This window comes from Hyperoodon ampullatus, assembly GCF_949752795.1.
Source record: "Hyperoodon ampullatus genome assembly, chromosome: 17".
NCBI lineage: Eukaryota > Metazoa > Chordata > Mammalia > Artiodactyla > Ziphiidae > Hyperoodon > Hyperoodon ampullatus.
In genome coordinates, this window is record NC_136930.1 from 57,011,021 (window position 1) to 57,031,813 (window position 20,793).

Sequence of the window (20,793 nt, forward strand, 5' to 3'; positions counted from 1 at the left end):
TTGGGAGAACCCTTCATTTCAGCAAAGCCTGACCACCTGCCCTCAAGGTAAATCTATGGCAGTCCTTCCGGAATCTCTAGCCAGCTCTTCCTGATGTAACCTCTCTAGCTTCAATGAGTCCAAAGACAGAAAGCCAGAGCTCTCTTAACATGCCCCTAGGTTCCCTTTTCTTACTGTAATTTATCTTGAAAGAGTGCTAACAAAGCCAATGTCAGGGTGAGGAAGTGAACAATTGTGCAGTCACCAAAGATGAGATGTGGTTTCCTATATAGCATCTCCCTTTCCTTTTTGGAAGCCTTTTATTCCCCTTTGCTAAATATTCGTGTGGTTCCTAGGGAGAAAAGCTTGATTTACAGCCAGCTCTCAGTTTCTGCCTTGCCTCCTTAGCTGGTCTTGGCATTGTCACAGCAAGCATATGGTAAAACTCAATAAATATTTGTTGAATTGAATTATCTTGGTGGTAAGGGAAATGAACTCTGTAGAGCTCCAAAAGCCACACTGGTCAGAAGCTATGTTTGTATTTAATCAGTTTGGAATCCTTGGGACTAGAAATATGATGCATAAAAACTGGCCACAGCAATCTCTTTTTATGTATTTTCCTCACTGTCTTTCTCCTCTTTACCTCTAGCCACATAGACAAATCTTATAAAATAATGAAGGTATTTCTATGGGCTATGTGAAAACAATGCAGTTGATTAGACTTTCGTGGTAGTTTGGGGGCTGATTCAATTGCTAATATACTGTGCCTGTTACAGAGCATTGGAGTGAATGCTCACAGGGTTCTCACTATGACAGGCAACGGGGGTTCAAAGAAACATAAAAGACTAAGAAATCCTATTATATCTTTTTTTGCTCATTTATACTTCCCTGTATTAGCCAATCACCTATGCCGAAAATGATAACACAGAAGAACTGGGAAAGATAGGATGACCCACTGTTTTTTTCTTTTCAGTTTCCTTACTCTTCTGTAATCATCTATAAGCCTAAGGTAGACAGTATTGGTAGAATTATAACAAGGAGGGAAATAAAAACAGTTGAGTTCACTTTATGCACTATTTCCACTGTTCTGTTAAAAATAAAATACAAGTGCTTGTATGACCTACGGAAATGGGAACTGTATAATTTCGGTGATTCTATGTATGAGCTAAATGCGCTTATATTTGCATTTAAAACTGTCATTGCACCATAAAAGATAAACAGTAAATAATTTCAATTTCAAATTTCTCTTTGCTGAGAACAAATTAAGTAGCGAATAAACATCATGACAAAGTGAGAGAGAAGACATGGTAGGAAGGGAACGCTTTGTATCTTAGTACTTTCAGCAACATCTTCCCTCAGGTTTTTAAACAAGAGACCCCACATTTTCATTTTGCACTGGGACTTGCAAATTATGTTGCTGGCCCAGGTTACTAGGCTGATGATGAGAATGCTCATTCATTCAACAGATACTGAATGAGTGCCTAGGCCTAAAGAGATAGATGAGATAGAGGAGAACTGAATCTATAAAGAAGAAAGTGAGAAGCTGAACCTGGGAGGCACAGACAAGCGCCCTTAAGGTGAGACACTGGCACCAGTTGGGGAGGCTGCTTCTGTTGCCCCTGGGAGACACTGAGCGAAGACTCCCATGGGTACTGCTTGGAGCAAGGCTCCATTTCGTGTTGGAATCTGTGCTGTCTCTCCTTGTTAGGGACTGGAATGAGAGACAACTTACCTGAATACTCATTGCCTTTCACTGATTATTCTGGGTTCTACTCTGCTGCTAGTATTGCTTGCATCCCCCGGGAGATGTGTTTCAGATGCCTCCTAGGTTAACTAAAGGTATCGAGATATCAACATGGGCTGTTGATCCATCTCAGTCCTTCCTAACCTATCCTTACAAGGAGCTGACAGAATCAAGCTCTTAATGCCACGCTTCCAAAAAGGGACAGGACCCTGCTTCCTTGAGTTTGGAAGTCAGCCTCCTCTCTCCCCTCTTCTCCTTGTGAGACAGGCTGGGACCTGGGACCCTTTGCTGTAGTGCTTGCACCTGGACAAATGTCTCCTAGCACAACAATATACAAAGTAACCATGTGGGACTAAAAATAGCTGTGTACATGCCCAGTTGGGGAAAATTACAGACAACAAGATACAGAAAGACCAGAAACCCAACTGTCACTTCAGAAGAGCCAGGACCAAAAGCAGGGTACTTGGGCATGCCCCCCTGTACACAATGCCACCAAAGGGGTGGTGAAACCACTTAAGCCACCTTTCTGGCCAGACTCCTGGAGCTGCCCCTACCCCTACCCAATCTAAGGAACCACCTTGTGCCCCCTTGGGGAGCAAGCAAGGAAACCTCATACTTGTTTTCCCTCCCTCCTGCTGCAGCAGGGGCCCCAGTGGAGCCTTGCCTAGATTTTTTGTCTGTTCTCTTATCAACTTCTATTAATTAGGGAAGGTCAAGAATGTTGGTCGGTAACACTGGGTCACAAAGTGAGATACTCTTATGGCCCAGATATCCTCCTTTTCTTGGAATGAAAGTAGCTGGTGACAATTACGTGACTCCTCTTAAAGACCGTGGCTTGCAGCTTTGGGACCTCAACTTCAGCAGCTTACTTCGAAAGAAAATTCAAGGAGTTGAGATGGGGTTTGACTCTTCAACCAAGTAAGCTGAATGTGTCTCCATTCTTATCAAATCCTATCCAGTCATTGATCTTCTAGAGTATTTCTCTCCTCAGTGGCCCATATGCCCCAGAACTGTTGGGTCAGTTGCAGGAACTTATATCATTTTGGCTTATACACCTTTAAGGTTTGGTCATTGCTAGTGGGGGACTATTTTTATTTGCTCAACTGTTTTGTCCTATTAAAATAATTTTCAGTAACACTAAGAACTAAAACTTTCTTGAGGTCAGGATTTATTGTTAGAAAAACGCTCTTATTTTTTTCTTAGACGGGTATTTGCTTGACATAAGGAAACTTGGCATTCATTATGCTTTCCTCACCTCCCAAAGTGAGTTAATCATAAAGTGAATACAAAAACAATGACACTATACAAATGGTGTCCCATGAGATAATGAGACAGTCAAACCTCTCAGTAAACATTTCCAAAGTTCTATTGCTTCATTCACTCATTTAGTCACATACTTGATATTTATTGAGGGCTTGCCGGGCAGTGAAGTGGAAGGTATTCAGACTCTATCAGAGCTTGTTAGTAGAGTGTTTTCCACATTCCCATTTCTTAACACCAGGGGCAGGACAAAGAGAGCTGGGTCTGCTGACTTGTCCTGGTGACCAGAATGCATGTTTATGATCTTACACGTGATAAGATTATTGAAATACCTGGAGAAAACGTCATCCCACAAAGCATGTATTCATAGCAAAATGAGACCATCTTCAACTCAATTTTGTTTCAGAGAAGCCTTCATTAACCAGATGCTCCAATTTTAGATTAGGCCCCCCTGTCTTTCCCTCTCTTGCACACCATTACTGAGCTTCTTAGAAATTACATACATTTTAAATTATGTGTTTATTTATTTAACACCTCTTCCTTTTCCAGACTGCAAGCTCCATGAAGGAAAGAACAGTGTCTATTAATTCACTATTTTCCTTTACTTCTCTGCCTCTGTACTGGAATGTGAGCTCCTTACAGACAGGGACTAGGGTAATTTTCCTTAGTATCCCCAGCTCCTGGTGGCCCTGGTAAAGTGAAGAGGCCAGAAGATCCAGGACCCATGGTTTTATGCATGGAAGGGTGGTGGGGAGAGGTGCAGGCTTCAAGGACAAGTAGAATGTGAAGTTAAAATATTGCTAAGAACTCAACATCACTAATTATCAGATAAATGCAATTCGAAACTATAATGAGGTATCACCTCACACCAGTCAGAATGGCCATTATTACAAACAATAAATGCTGGACAGGGTGTGGAGAAAAGGGAACCCTCCTACACTGTTGGTGGGAATGTAAATTGGTACAGCCACTATGGAGAACAGTATGGAGGTTCCTTAAAAAATGAAGAATAGAGCTACCATATGATCCAGCAGTCCCGCTTCTGGGCATATGTCTGGAGAAAACCATAATTTGAAGAGATACAGGCACCCCAGCGTTCATTGCAGCACTATTTAGAAGAGCCAGGACATGGAAGCAACCTAAAGTCCATCGATGGAGGAATGGATAAAGAAGATTTGGTGTATATATACAATGGAATACTGCTCAGCCATAAAAAGGAATGAAATAATGCCATTCGCAGCAACATGGAGGGACCTAGAGATTGTCATACTGAGTGGAGTAAGTCAGACAAAGACAAATATCATATGATATCACTTATACGTGGAATCTAAAAAAATGGTACAAATGAACCTATTTACAAAACATAAATAGAGTCACAGATATAGAAAACAAACTTATGGTTACCAAGGGGGAAAGGGGTTGGGATATAATTGAGAGATTGGGATTGACATATACACACTACTCTATATAAAATAGATAACTAATAAGAACCTGCTGTATAGCACAGGGAACTCTACTCAATACTCTGTAATGACCTGTATGGGAATAAAATCTAAAAAAGAGTGGATATCTGATTCACTTTGCTGTACAGCAGAAACTAACACAACATTTTAAATCAACTCTACTCCAATAAAAATTAATTTAAAAAATACTGCTAAGAAACCCCTGTCTGTGCTCACAGACAATATGCCATTCCCTCACTCTTAGCTACAGTTCTTCCTTAGATCCCTACTCTCACTGCTCCCTGGGAGTAATGCCCTTTCTCTTACAATAATTTTACTAATAATGATGAGAGTTTAATCTGACATTTATTTATTGTTTCTTAATAAGTATTTACTTATGTCAATTTATCAAATACTAGGTGCCAAATACTATTCTAAGCAGTTTACACTACTAATTTAATAACTTATGCATGTGTTCCCTGGAGGCTGGAACTGTGCCAGAGTCTGATTTGCATAAATCTGAAAGAAGAGATTTCCTTGACCTCAAGATTAGATGAAGCACAAGTCAGGTGCAGACCCACAACACTGGAAGCAACAAGTTGTCCCAAGCCTAGATGGAATCAATTGTGTTCCACTTTCCAAGCAAGGCAAAATGTGGGATGTGGGATGATACCTAGGCTTTATTCCTCATTACAACTCTAATCATTTGGATGCAACAACATGGACATTTTATAAGAACCACTCAGCTCAGCAAGAACAAGTACCTCTATTGATTAGCAATGTCTGCCACAAACATGGATGAGCAGCGGTCTCCTAACTCATTCACCAAACCTAGCACTTCTGCAGAGAAGAGGAATTCGCCTTCCCAGCCAGGCTGCTGGAAAAGGGCAGACTTCAAATCCCATCCACGCAGAAGAGAGACTATAACATCATTTCCCTTCCTTCTTTTCAGAATCCCTGGCCACAAATATGGCCACAGAGAAAGAGATGATGCAAGGATGAGCCGAAAAGTGTGCAAAAGAAGAGTTAAGAGTTGCTTCCTCCACAACAGCTCGGTATTTTAGCTCATTACACACCCTTAGGAAAATTTTCCCTAAACTCTCTTCCCTCTACTAAGCCTGACCACCTGTTCTATGATACTACAGGTTTTTTTTTTTCACTTAATATACATTTACTTCATAGAACTAAGCACAATTTGTAATTATTTCCATTTATGATCAGTTGAAACTTGTATGTGTCTCCCACTAGACTATGAGCTGACTGAGCTCCATGAAGGGTGAAACTCTGTTTTGCATCTGTCCTACTTAAACCTTTGTCCCCATATGGAACCAGAGTCTCGGGAAAGGCTTCCTCCTTGCCCCAAACCCATGTCAAGGATTAAACTGCTATTGAATATACTACATGGACAATAAATGCTCAGCAATGCTCTTATGGGGAAGGGTGCATGGCATATTGTAATCAAGAAAGCATGTGAATATGTAATTGAGATAAAATTTAGGTTTCACATCAGAGATGTTTGGCTTATCTGTTGGGAGAGATCCATGGTAATGGTATAAACTTCTGTTGGGAATCAACCCACATGAATCTCCTTCTACTAGTGAAGGCCATGTGGCCACCTCTCAAGCTTACCAATGCCTGGACATAGTAAATGTTCAAATAATGCTAGCTTGCTCCTCCTACCCTTTATCTTTTAGTTCCCCCTTGTATTTATTTCTTTTCCCCAGATATAACCTATTACTTATAGACCCTGAGAGTGGAAAGGGGCCTACAGGGTCATCTAGTCCAGGGGTTTATAAATTATATTTTGAGGGTTTCCAGGTACCCATGGAGGACTATCCAGAGTATGAACAGATAGATGGACTGAGCAGTTCCAAATCCAAATTCCAACAGTGCCATTTTGGTCTGTTGAATTCAACTGTAATTACATGTGAATGTGTTACTAAAAAATTTCCAGTGCTAAAAGAATGTTTGGAAATCACTAAGAGTTCCAGTTCATGTTTTATAGAAGATGAAACAGCACCAGAGAGGGGGAATCAGCTGACTTAAGGCCACACAGAATGCAGAGTGAGACACAAGCCAAACCTAGGCCTCTGGACTCCTAGAAAAGCACTTGGAGTTCTGTTCTAAAAATAATCTGCCTCAGGCCTCTATCTCATCTCAGGAAAAGCAATGTTTCTAGTGGATTTTTGTCTGAGGAATAGCACAGTTAAGAATTTCTGATTTTATTAATTTAGGATTATATGCTCACAGTTGGCTGGATTCCCTAAGACACTACCGAATACAGAGATAATTGAGAAATGCCTTCAGACATAAAATGGCAGAAAGTATGGACTGAATTGAAGTTGAGCTTCAATTCGAAAAAGTGCACCACCATCTGGGGAAAGGATGTCTGAAACAGACTCTAAGTGGGCAAGAAAAATCCTGGAAAGCCAGCTGCAAGAATGGCATGAGAGTCGTGGGCAGGAGAACACATTTGTGTTGGTAATGGGATCCAGTCACAGAAAATAGACAGTGTGGGATAGGGCACAATAAAACTCCAAGTCACAGCACACTGGGGAGATTGTCCCTCTGGTCTTCGGTAATACTCTTCTGAGACAAAAGGCTGTTCCATTTGTTAGCTCAGCAGCAGAAGGATAGAGATGAATTGGAGGAAGTTCTGAACAGAGCAATGAATGGGATGAATAATTGGCTTCTGAAAGCGTATAATGCTTTTTTTTAAAGTGATTTTTTTACTAATTAATTAATTTTTATTTTTGGCTGTGTTGGGTCATCATTGCTGGGCGTGGGCTTTCTCTAGTTGTGGCGAGCAGGGGCTACTCTTCGTTGCGGTGCGCGGGCTTCTCATTGCGGTGGCTTCTCTTTGTTGCGGAGCACGGGCTCTAGGCATGCGGGCTCACTAGTTGTGGTTTGCGGGCTCTAGAGTGCAGGCTCAGTAGTTGCGGCGCACGGGCTTAGTTGCTCTGCGGCATGTGGGACCTTCCTGGACCAGGGCTTGAACCCGTGTCCCCTGCATTGGCAGGCGTGTTCTTAACCACTGTGCCACCAGGGAAGTCCCTGAAAATGTATAATGCTTTTGAGGGACTGTCATAATAGTTCCCCGTTACAATGCTAGAAACCAGTGACACCAAGTGGGGAGTGAAATTACTTGGATGCACAGAGATTTGGTGGAAAATGATTACATATGGTTAAAAATATCAGAAAATAGATTACACTTGGGCTAAAGTTTTAGTAGAAAGAATCAATTTATCAGCAAATTGAGTTGCCATGATAGAAGTAGGAGCAGCTTTATATAAAGTATAAGATACGTATCTTTTCTTATAAACTTTCAGCTATGGGATGCCTCCAGCCAAACAATTTTCTTTTTTCTTGAACAATATTTGTTCTCTTCTGAGGGTCTTTGCACCTGTTGTTTCTTTTGTCTAGATTAGTGCTTGTTTACCTCCTCTCCCTCCCCCTTGAGTGACTGGCTCCTTCTTCCTATTCAGGTCTCATACCTCAGTTAAAATGTCACCTTCCTGTCTTTTAAAATGAGGCTTTGAGTGGTTGAGTAACTTGACAAATATCACAGTGTCTCACCCTAGAACCCAAACTTTCCAGTTTCAGTACTGCTTTACTTAATAAGAAGTATGTATTTCAATTAAAGAAAAAATAGTTTATTGATATCATAGGAGACAGAGATGTAAGAGCCTCCCACCCTAAGTCTGGGAAAGGGCAACCAAAGAGAATGAGTACCTGGTGACCACAAGTCATCATCTGGGGTATCTTGAAGAAAGCTTTATGGCAAAAATGGACGGGGTCCTGTGAGAGCCACCAATTTAGGGAATACCAAATGGATGGGCTTTCTATAAATTTTACCAAAATCATTATAAATAGGATCCCTGAGAGCTAATCATCAGTCTTTGATATAAATTTTGGTACCAGGAAGTGAGTTAAGTATGAAATAATCACATATATATAATCACAACATACATATATGATGTTACTATATATATATATATTTTATATATGATATCATAACTATCTATCAACTATCCACTTTATTTTAAGGAACTAGTTCATACAGTTGTGAGGGCTGGCTGACAAACCTGAAATCTGTCAGGCTGGAAACTGAAGCAGGATTTCTATGTTGCAGTTTTGAGGCACGATTTCTTCTTTGGAAAATCTCCATTTTGTTCTTAAGGCCTTTTAACTGCCTGGAGAAGGCCCATCCACATATTGAGAGTAATCTCCTTCACTTAACATCAACTGTCGATGTTAAACACATCTGCAAAATGTCTTCACAGCAATACCTAGGCTAGCGTATGATTAAATAAGAGCCTACGCAAGTTGACACATAAAACTAACCATCATAGGTACTTGTCTCTGAATGTTCTCCATTTCCTGCTTACTTTTCTTAACTTGTAAAGTTAAGAGCAAAACCATACATGACAGTTCAGGAGTGACTTCACCAAGAATCTAAGAATAGAAGAGGGATTTCTTTCCATTTTCAATGCACATCACCATTTTGGGGATATTTTTTCAGTGGTAGCTCTTTGTTGGGCTGGTATTGGTATTGGCTTTTTTCATCTCTCTTTCTCTTATTTATTCATTCCACAGATACTTATAAAATGCGACCAGGCTCTAGGGAGTGGAAAATAGTCTTTATAAGTCAGTGCTTTCTACAATGATGGAAATGTTTTATAATCCACACTATTTACTATAGTAGCCACTAGCCACATGTGGCTACTGGACACTTGAAGTGTGGCTGGTATGACTGAGAAACTGGATTTTCATTTCCATTTAATTTTATTCAATTTAGATTTACATTCAAATACCCAAATGAGATTCCTGTATTAGGCAATGTAGTTCAAAATTATTGTGTTTCTTTTACTAAGATCTAGGCATAAATTGGATTCTGATTTTTGATCCAGAGAATGTCAGAGTTAGAAGGGACTTCAGGGGTCATTTGGCCAACCTTCTTTTATAGATGGGGATACAGAAGTCAGATGAGTTGCTGAAGGTTAGAGCTTGTTAGCAGCAGTGCAGGACCCAGCACCTGGACTGACTGAGTTTCAGCCCAGTGTTTACTCCCTTAGTCTGTACTATCTCCCCATCTAATTAGACCATTTGATTTTCCACTTGGAATCTCCAGTCCCTTTTGACTATAATTAACAAATGCTTCTAAATATGGAACTCAACCCCACTCATGGTTTCAGAATGATTATATCTTGCCTGCACTGTGGCAAAATGATCTGGCATTTTTCTCTTTCAGAAGCCAGTTGGCTTATGACACATCTATCACCTTTGCATTGTTGCCAATGGGATGTTCTCTCCAGTCATGCATGACCCTCGTATGCTTTACTGAAGACAGAAAACCATTTTATCTGCATTGCACTTAGTCTTCAGTATTTTCTTTGGAGGAAAATGCCACTTGACCCACATGATACAATTTTTGACATGGTATTTTCTTTGATAAATCTCTAGGTGACAGAAACAGACCGGACAGATTTTCTGTGGATTCTCCTAAGATTTTTTCACATGGCCACTGGTTGACCTTCCTGTACTACGAATCTTTCTATGTTCATTTCCACTGTGCAAAATAAACAGATTTATATTGACAGTTTATGTTTGCCAGGATACTGTCCTTGTTAAAATAAGCTTGAAACCATTTTGCACTGTACCAAAGCCGGATGTCATATTGACTCTGCGTTTAATTTTTATCAAAGTATAAAATATAGGCCATGAAGCACTCAGAGGAAAGTTTGCCTTTGCTCTTTTTCGATAAAGTAAATTCAAAAAGTAATGGCAATCAGTAGTTGCATGAAGGGACCCGTGTCTCAGAATGGGCACTGGATTTGAGGAGCAGATGGAAAGTGTCTCTGGGATGAGACTGATTGAATAATATCATTTTAAACATGCTTTGCCAACAACAGATTTTCTGTCACAGTGATCCATTATTGAAGATGAAATTCTTATACCAGATAGAAATGAGGATTGTAATTTAAGGGAAGGAGGCGATACTATCTCTTGGTGCAGAGTTTTATTATTTGGGGCCCGACTTTCCAATCCACTATCTGTGATTGACACAACGATCCGAGTTCCATCATTCCTCTGAGAGGTGACTTGTCCATCCATGGCTATCAGAGAACCAAATTTAGATTGGATGTTTGAGCCATAGGCTCAACTCCTCCAAATCTGCTCAGCTAAAAAAAAAAAAAAAGCAATAACTAACACTGAAAAAAATCTATGGGATAAGTCAAGTCATTAGAAAATCAACTACAATTTAAAGATAGCGGTTTGGGGTTAGGATAATTATTTTTATTTTGTTTTTATAGAAAAGGCTCGAGAGTTATAGTAAGTGCAGCAAAACCAAGTTAATTCAAATGACCTCTCCTTCACTCATTCTGTTACTAACCAGCTTGCTCTGAAATAAAGAGTTAGTGAGGTATAGGGTGCCTGACATTTTAGGGAAAAAAGCTTTAAGAGAGTTTACTGTTTAATATTTATCAGCATCATTTTATATTTGCATAAAGTTTTATTTTGATGAGTTAAAACTACCTTTCTCCCTAAACCAGCCTTGGGGCACCAGTGGAACAACTACAACATTTAAAATAATCATCAGTAGTAAGCATAAAATATCAGCCACCTCCTAACAATATTTCATGTTTAGCACTTTTATTAAAATTAATGGGAGTTTTGCCTGCACAAGGACTGCTGGATGGACAATCTATAGAGGGGGCCAATATTTAAATAGGCAAATTAAAATCAAATGCTCCCAGATGACAAGAATAAACAGAATGGTGTTTAGAGTGATATGTAACAATGGCCACAGCAGGTCTAATATGTTATATGCAGACTTTTCCAATTTTATTTGTATAGAAACTCCAGGAATGGCTTCAAGGAGTGAATTGCCAGTGCTGCTTCAGCAAGGAAGTGGAGGATGCTCAGAGGAGGTGCCCAGCTGAACTGATGAACGGAGAATGACTCCTCCCCTCACTGTCTCATTAGATCCTCACAGCTATCCTAAAAAATGTTTAGGAAACCACCACTACCCCTCCTTCGCAGATGATGAAGCCAAAGTGAAGATCAGGTATGTAGTCTGCCTCACTCATATAGCTTCTTTGTGACAGATAGAGGATTCCAAAAGTTGCTGAGAAACCTTGAAGGTGGGTGGATAAGCATGGACCTCTGGCTTTTAGTCCTGTTGGCTCCACTGTACAAGATAAACCAATTCTCAGGATGTTGAGCAGAATTTCTAAGAGTTGAGCCACACAAGATTTAAAATGTCCTTATTGACTCCACTAACAAATTGAGTATCTACCGTGAACAATCCTATCTAGGGGATGTTGGCTATTTGAAATCTACATTTCTGGTTTCAGTGTCACCATTTTATTTGATAATTTTCTTTCCTCTGTGTCAGTGTCACTCTCTGGCAGGCCCTCCATGAGGTGGCATCCCATGGCTCTAGCCTTCATTCTCCTAAACTGGATAACGCACGGAAAGAGAATGTGTCTTGACTGATGATTCCAGTAGAAGTCCCGAGGGTGAATGTTACTGGATTGATCTGCATCATATGCTCATACCTGAACCAATCACAGTGGTCAGCGGGATTGAACACTGACTGGTCAGGCCTGTGTCATACACCTATCCTTAAATGAAGGGTGTATGGGGACAGCCCCATATAAATTTCATTAGCACGGGGAAGGAATGATTCTCCAAAGAAAATTAAGGTATCATTATCAGAAAAAGGTGGATATAATGATGGGCAGGCAATAACTGTCCTCTAGAGGTAAGTTAAAACAGTCTTCATTTTATAAATGAGAAAACTGAGGCTCAGAGGGGTCAAGTAGCTTGACTAAGGACAGTGATGATCAGTAGAGAAAAAGTCCTTAACTTCTAGCTCTTGAGAAAATCTTCCCAGAGCATCCATCACATCACTGATCACTGAGGTTAAGAAAAAGTGTTCTATTCACATTTTAAACCCATCCACTGCAAATAGGAAAAAAACAAGAGAAGTAACTAATCAGATTTTATAAATACCTGATACCCAAATTTATTTTGGCTGAAAAGTTGTTTGTTCACTTGTGTTTAGTGAATGGCCACTTATTTGACAATGCTGAAACACTCATTTAAACTACAACATGTGTATTTACGTTTGCTGAAGACACACTGTTATTAAGTTGAAAAATTGCTGTCTCCACAGTCTTGTATGCTTTCAACTTTGTCTACCAAGGTAAAAAGTCTTTAACAAAGAGGCTTAGTGCTGTTAAGGTCAAATACTGAGAATTCAAAGAAGACATTCTTTTGAGGGGATGATCTAAGAAGAATTACCACCTTGGATACCACTCAGGAAACAGCTTCACAGAAGAGCCAGCTCAGCATTTATAGTGATTAAGCTGCTTACAATTACCCTTTCTTTATTGACTTTTCCAAGCCCTCTCTGTTCTGAAAAACTAAGCTGAAGTGCAAAGCATTTTGCTCACTTAAAGCGTTTCTGAAAAATTTTATATCCCCATTATAGCTTGTAAGATAGGTATACCTGGTAAGATTATTAGAATAAAAATATGTTGATTAAAAACCCTCCTTGAGAAGATGACAGAAGACCTGGCTGCTATTGATGTTTGGGGTGGGCTCCAGAGAGACATGCTGAGACTTGTCCAAATTCTGTCTACTCCTGTGAATTTTATAGGAATTCAGCAACATTCACTTAAAGCAAAGCCATCAAATAGGTGGAAATTGTAGTCTAAGCATGGGCATTCTGTCACTTGCTCATTCAGGGTGACAGACTGAGGACTTCTTTCCAGTCCTATGGGTATAAATGCCAAAAAGATAACACAAGCAGGAGCAATGGTATAAGGTTACCGTGTGTCCCAGTGCCCTGGGGGGCAGAGAATGGTGACCCAGAGAACAGCAAGATGTTCTCCCAGGGGTGGACATCAGACTTGCAGAGCAGGATTGTATAAAAAGCTGAGAGTGAGGGATATTCAGGAGGCGGTGGGACACCAGGACACACATGTGGCATACAATGAAGCTTCTCCTCTTAGAGGGATAAAGTACACCGAGTCCCAGAGTATTTGAGAGGATCAGGGAACTGGCTGAAAAGGGTGTGTGTTCTTGGCAAAACTAGAAGTAAGTGACTGTGGGAACTGGTGGGGTGTATGCATTTCTATATTCAAATTTATACCCATATCTGTAATTTTGCTTGATTATATAAGGAATAAGCATAATCACAGTGCTACATGTACATCACCTTATTGGATCTCACAGGAGCCCTAAGAGATGAGATAGGCAGATCAGGGCAGGTACCACCATTCGCATTTTACAGGTGAGGATGCTAAGGTCTGAGGACATTAAGTGATTTGCCAGCATTAATTGTAGACAAGTCCATGAAAACATAGCCAGGCAACACAGTATGGTGATTAATTACTTAGACTCTGAAATCAAACAGAACTTTATATCCTGGTTCTCCCATCATTGTCATGTTAGCTTAGGAAAGCTACCTCAGTCTGAGCCCCAGTTGTCTCAACTAAACATGGAGCTATGAAAAACACATCTTCAGGTGTTCGTGGTGATAAAATTACATATAATATATAATGCACTTAGCACAAGTTATGGCACAAAGCAGGTATTTGGTAAACATGACTAGCTATTATTACTGTTGCTTGCAGGCAGGTTGCCAAGATGGCACCCAGATACAGGAAAGATGGTAGTCAGTTACCAGAAATGGTGTTCAGGTTAGGTACCAGGTTTTGGAACCTAGGAGAAACCTAGTTATCAGAATTCAGACAAAATGTAAGATCAGACTTAGTAGCAGACCTCTCTTGCTTGCCTGTGCACCGTCCCTTCCCTCTTCTTTTAGTCACAGCACTCCACGTATCCTCTGGGGTAGTACTCCTTCCAAGTTCTTGGTGGCTGTGCTTCAGTGGGGCTCGACCCTCCAGCCCTGGAGGGGGCATTCCCCCAGGCCCAACTAAATAGCAGCCACGCTCTCTGGCTCTGTTGATGGGTTTAGCCTTGGGCAGGTAGACGAGGCTAACCCCATTAGAGTGAGTCCTGGGACTTTTGTGCCAACTACTAGAAAAAGAGGCCCTTTCTCTCCCACTGGGGCTGCCGAGCTAGTACAACATAGGTCTGAGGGGCTGGAGGCCACCTTGCCACCCGAGGGGACACCTTCCTGATAGGGATGTCAACCTGGAGAAATGTGGAGCAGACATCTGTAGGGAAACTGAGTCCTGATTACATGGTTCGAGGCAGCTAGACAGCAAACCAGCTCTGCTCCTGGTTGAGGCTTTGTTTTTCCCTCTTTATAATTGGAGAGGTTTCGTTTCTCAGCTCCAAAATGTCTTTCTTGCTTATCATCTGGAAATGTCCTAGATAATGAGGCTCATCTGTGTGCCAGGTGGCTGAGAGGAAGGCTGCAGAGATTAGCCAACCAGCAAGAGCATCCACGCTGGGCCCCTCTGTAAAGAGGGGGATGACATTCCATCCCCTCTCTTCTACTTATTGTCCCCCCTGATCCTGCCAACCCCGTTTCTTGAAAAACTGTATCTGCTACTAAGAGTTTGTGAAAGTAACACCGTTCCTGGGTTCATTTATAAATGACAAGTGCTTTCATGATTTCCTGAGACAGATTCAAAGTGTGAGAGTATCTTGTGCCCCAGACCTTGAGAAACGGGATTCCTAGAAAATGGTTTAAGGTGGTTTGTATTGTTTTATCTCACCAACTATTAAGAGCATTTTAATTAAGCTCTGTTGTATGTATCCCTTACTCTTAATAAAACCCTTTATTTCATAACTCAGTTCAGAACAATTAAATATTTCATTTGAAGCGCAATCCCCCATTCACCACCCTGCCGTATTGTGCAGATAAAGGAGTTGGGGGTATATGAAAAACTCCTTGAGACTCAGCCAAGTGTCATGATCTGGGCTGAGAGGCAGAAAGCCCGGGCTCTAATTTCAGCACTGCCTGAGAGGCTGGGGCAACTCAGACTTCTTTTCCAGAGCAAAAATGAGAATGCTGAAATTGGTTTACTTCACTGAGCCTTGGCAGGAAGTATTAGGGAGACAATGTCTTCAAAGCACAAAAAGAACTTGGGAAAAAAAACTTCACATTACTTATGGGGTCAAGAAGGTATTCTGATGGATGCAATTACATAAGCAAAATGCGTTATTATGGACTCAAAAGCTAGCACAGGGAGAACACTGGGGTGTGTCCCAAGAATGCTCCTGCTCTAGAAGTCCTTTATTTTTCTTTTCTTTTTTTTTTTTTTTTTTATTAGTTTCTGCTTTATAACAAAGTGAATCAGTCATACATATACATCTGTTCCCACATCCCTTCCCTCATGCATCTCCCTCCCTCCCACCCTCCCCATCCCACCCCTCCAGGCGGTCACAAAGCACCGAGCTGATCTCCCTGTGCTCTGCGGCTGCTTCCCACTATCTATCTACCTTACGTTTGGTAGTGTATATATGTCCATGCCTCTCTTTCCCTTTGTCACAGCTTACCCTTCCCCTTCCCCATATCCTCAAGTCCATTCTCAAGTAGGTCTGTGTCTTTATTCCCGTTTTACCCCTAGGTTCTTCATGACATTTTTTTTTTTTAAAATTCCATATATATGTGTTAGCATACGGTATTTGTATTTCTCTTTCTGACTTACTTCACTCTGTATGACAGACTCTAGGTCTATCCACCTCATTACAAATAGCTCAGTTTCGTTTCTTTTTATGGCTGAGTAATATTCCATTGTATATATGTGCCACATCTTCTTTATCCATTCATCCGATGATGGACACTTAGGTTGTTTCCAGCTCCGGGCTATTGTGAATAGAGCTGCAATGAACATTTTGGTACATGTCTCTTTTTGAATTATGGTTTTCTCAGGGTATATGCCTAGTAGTGGGATTGCTGGGTCATGTGGTAGTTCTATTTTTAGTTTTTTAAGGAACCTCCATACTGTTCTCCATAGTGGCTGTACCAATTCACATTCCCACCAGCAGTGCAAGAGTGTTCCCTTTTCTCCACACCCTCTCCAGCATTTATTGTTTCTAGATTTCTTGATGATGGCCATTCTGACTGGTGTGAGATGATATCTCATTGTAGTTTTGATTTGCATTTCTCTAATGATTAATGATGTTGAGCATTCTTTCATGTGTTTGTTGGCAGTCTGTATATCTTCTTTGGAGAAATGCCTATTTAAGTCTTCTGCCCATTTTTGGATTGGGTTGTTTGTTTTTTTGCTATTGAGCTGCATGAGCTGTTTATAAATTTTGGAGATTAATCCTTTGTCAGTTGCTTCATTTGCAAATATTTTCTCCCATTCTGAGGGTTGTCTATTCGTCTTGTTTATGGTTTCCTTTGCTGTGCAAAAGCTTTGAAGTTTCATTAGGTCCCATTTGTTTATCTTTGTTTTTATTTGCATTTCTCTAGGAGGTGGGTCCAAAAGGATCTTGCTGTGATTTATGTCATAGAGTGTTCTACCTAGGTTTTCCTCTAAGAGTTTGATAGTTTCTGGCCTTACATTTAGGTCTTTAATCCATTTTGAGCTTATTTTTGTGTATGGTGTTAGGGAATGATCTAATCTCATACTTTTACATGTCCCTGTCCAGTTTTCCCAGCACCACTTATTGAAGAGGCTGTCCTTTCTCCACTGTACATTCCTGCCTCCTTTATCAAAGATAAGTTGGCCATATGTGTGTGGGTTTACCTCTGGGCTTTCTATCCTGATCCACTGATCCATCTTTCTGTTTTTATGCCAGTACCACACTGTCTTAATTACTGTAGCTTTGTAGTATAGTCTGAAGTCAGGCAGCCTGATTCCTCCAGCTCCGTTTTTCGTTCTCAAGATTGCTTTGGCTATTCGGGGTCTTTTGTTTTTCCAAACAAATTTTGAAATTTTTTGTTCTACTTCTGTGAAAAATGCCAGTGGTAGTTTGATAGGGATTGCATTGAATCTGTAGATTGCTTTGGGTAGTAGAGTCATTTTCACAATATTGATTCTTCCAATCCAGGAGCATGGTATATCTCTCCATCTATTTATATCATCTTTAATTTCTTTCATCAGTGTCTTATAATTTTCTGCATACAGGTCTTTTGTCTCCTTAGGTAGGTTTATTCCTAGATATTTTATTCTTTTTGTTGCAATGGTAAATGGGAGTGTTTTCTTGATTTCATTTTCAGATTTTTCATCATTAGTGTACAGGAATGCCAGAGATTTCTGTGCATTAATTTTGTATCCTGCTACTTTACCAAATTCATTGATTAGCTCTAGTAGTTTTTCGGTAGCATCTTTAGGATTCTCTATGTATAGTATCATGTCATCTGCAAACAGTGACAGCTTTACTTCTTCTTTTCCAATTTGGATTCCTTTTATTTCCTTTTCTTCTCTGATTGCTGTGGCTAAAACTTCCAAAACTAGGTTGAATAAGAGTGGTGAGAGTGGGCAGCCTTGTCTTGTTCCTGATCTTAGTGGAAATGGTTTCAGTTTTTCACCATTGAGGACAATGTTGGCTGTGGGTTTGTCATATATGGCCTTTATTATGTTGAGGAAAGTTCCCTCTATGCCTACTTTCTGCAGGGTTTTTATCATAAATGGGTGTTGAATTTTGTCGAAAGCTTTCTCTGCATCTATTGAGATGATCATATGGTTTTTCTCCTTCAACTTGTTAATATGGTGTATCACATTGATTGATTTGCGTATATTGAAGAATCCTTGCATTCCTGGAATAAACCCCACTTGATCATGGTGTATGATCCTTTTAATGTGCTGTTGGATTCTGTTTGCTAGTATTTTGTTGAGGATTTTTGCATCTATGTTCATCAGTGATATTGGCCTGTAGTTTTCTTTCTTTGTGACATCCTTGCCTGGTTTTGGTATCAAGGTGATGGTGGCCTCGTAGAATGAATTTGGGAGTGTTCCTTCCTCTGGTATTATTTGGAAGAGTTTGAGAAGGATGGGTGTTAGCTCTTCTCTAAATGTTTGATAGAATTCGCCTGTGAAGCCATCTGGTCCTGGGCTTTTGTTTGATGGAAGATTTTTAATCACAGTTTCAATTTCAGTGCTTGTGATTGGTCTATTCATATTTTCTATTTCTTCCTGAGTCAGTCTTGGTAGGTTGTGCATTTCTAAGAATTTGTCCATTTCTTCCAGGTTGTCCATTTTATTGGCATAGAGTTGCTTATAGTAATCTCTCATGATCTTTTGTATTTCTGCAGTGTCAGTTGTTACTTCTCCTTTTTCATTTCTAATTCTACTGATTTGAGTCTTCTCCCTTCTTTTCTTGATGAGTCTGGCTAATGGTTTGTCAATTTTGTTTATCTTCTCAAAGAACCAGCTTTTAGTTTGGTTGATCTTTGCTATCGTTTCCTTCATTTCTTTTTCATTTATTTCTGATCTGATCTTTATGATTTCTTTCCTTCTGCTAACTTTGGGGGTTTTTTGTTCTTCTTTCTCTAATTGCTTTAGGTGCAGGGTCAGGTTGTTTACTCGAAATGTTTCCTGTTTCTTAAGGTGGGATTGTATTGCTATAAACTTCCCTCTTAGAACTGCTTTTGCTGCGTCCCATAGGTTTTGGGTCGTCGTGTCTCCATTGTCATTTGTTTCTAAGTATTTCTTAATTTCCTCTTTGATTTCTTCAGTGATCACTTCATTATTGAGTAGTGTATTGTTTAGCCTTCATGTGTTTGTATTTTTTACAGATCTTTTCCTGTAATTGATGTCTAGTCTCATAGCATTGTGGTCGGAAAAGATACTTGATACAATTTCAATTTTCTTAAATTTACCAAGGCTTGATTTGTGACCCAAGATATGATCTATCCTGGAGAATGTTCCATGAGCACTTGAGAAAAATGTGTATTCTGTTGTTTTTGGGTGGAATGTCCTATAAATATCAATTAAGTCCATCTTGTTTAATGTATCATTTAAAGCTTGTGTTTCCTTATTTATTTTCATTTTGGATGATCTGTCCATTGGTGAAAGTGGGGTGTTAAAGTCCCCTACTATGATTGTGTTACTGTCGATTTCCCCTTTTATGGCTGTTAGTATTTGCCTTATGTATTGAGGTGCTCCTATGTTGGGTGCATAAATATTTACAATTGTTATATCTTCTTCTTGGATCGATCCCTTTATCGTTATGTAGTGTCCTTCTTTGTCTCTTCTAATAGTCTTTATTTTAAAGTCTATTTTGTCTGATATAAGAATTGCTACTCCAGCTTTCTTTTGATTTCCATTTGCATGGAATATCTTTTTCCATCCCCTTACTTTCAATCTGTATGTGTCTCTAGGTCTGAAGTGGGTCTCTTGTAGACAGCATATATATGGGTCTTGTTTTTGTATCCATTCAGCCACTCTGTGTCTTTTGGTGGGAGCATTTAGTCCATTTACATTTAAGGTAATTATTGATATGTATGTTCCTATTCCCATTTCCTTAATGGCTTTGGGTTCGTTATTGTAGGTATAGTCCTTCTGTTGTGTTTCTTGCCTAGAGAAGTTCCTTTAGCATTTGTTGTAAAGCTGGTTTGGTGGTGCTGAACTCTCTCAGCTTTTGCTTGTCTGTAAACGTTTTAATTTCTCCATCAAATCTGAATGAGATCCTTGCTGGGTAGAGTAATCTTGGTTGCAGGTTTCTCTCCTTCATCACTTTCATTATGTCCTGCCACTCCCTTCTGGCTTGTAGAGTTTCTGCTGAGAGATCAGCTGTTAACCTGATGGGGATTCCCTTGTGTGTTATTTGTTGTTTTTCCCTTGCTGCTTTTAATATGATTTCTTTGTGTTTAATTTTTGACAGTTTGATTAATATGTGTCTTGGCGTATTTCTTCTTGGATTTATTCTGTATGGGACTCTCTGTGCCTCCTGGACTTGATTAACTATTTCCTTTCCCATATTAGGGAAGTTTTCAACTATAATCTCTTCAAATATTTTCTCAGTCCCTTTCTTTTTCTCTTCTTCTTCTGGAACCCCTATAATTCGAATGTTGGTGCGTTTAATGTTGTCCCAGAGGTCTCTGAGACTGTCCTCTGTTCTTTTCATTCTTTTTTCTTTATTTTTCTCTGCATCAGTTATTTCCACTATTTTATCTTCCACCTCACTTATCCGTTCTTCTGCCTCAGTTATTCTGCTATTGATCCCATCTAGAGTATTTTTCATTTCATTTATTGTGTTTTTAATCGATGCTTGATTCATCTTTAGTTCTTCTAGGTCCTTGTTAACTGTTTCTTGCATATTGTCTATTCTATTTCCAAGATTATGGATCTGGGAAATAGAATCTTGGATCAGCTTTACTATCATTATTCTGAATTCTTTTTCAGGTAGACTGCCTATTACCTCTTCATTTGTTAGGTCTGGTAGGTTTTTATCTTGCTCCTTCACCTGCTGTGTGTTTTTCTGCTTTCT